Below are 293 nucleotides of genomic sequence, written 5' to 3' on the forward strand. Positions count from 1 at the left end.
GAGGATGAGGATGAGGATGAGGATGAGGATAGGATGAGGAGGAGGATGAGGATAGGATCAGGACGAGAATGAGGATGAGGATGAAGAAGAGGATAAGGACGAGGACAAGAATGAGGATGAGGACGAGAATCAGGATGAGGGTAGGAATTGGATGAGCACGAGGATGAGGATAGGATGAGGATAGAATGAGGAAGGGAATGAGGATGTGGAAGTGGATAGGATGAGGACGAGAATGAGGACGAGAATGAGGATAGGATGAGGATGAGGATGGGGATAGGATGAGGAGTAGAATG

The sequence above is a fragment of the Lupinus angustifolius genome, chromosome LG17, assembly GCF_001865875.1.
Source record: "Lupinus angustifolius cultivar Tanjil chromosome LG17, LupAngTanjil_v1.0, whole genome shotgun sequence".
NCBI classification, from domain to species: Eukaryota; Viridiplantae; Streptophyta; class Magnoliopsida; order Fabales; family Fabaceae; genus Lupinus; species Lupinus angustifolius.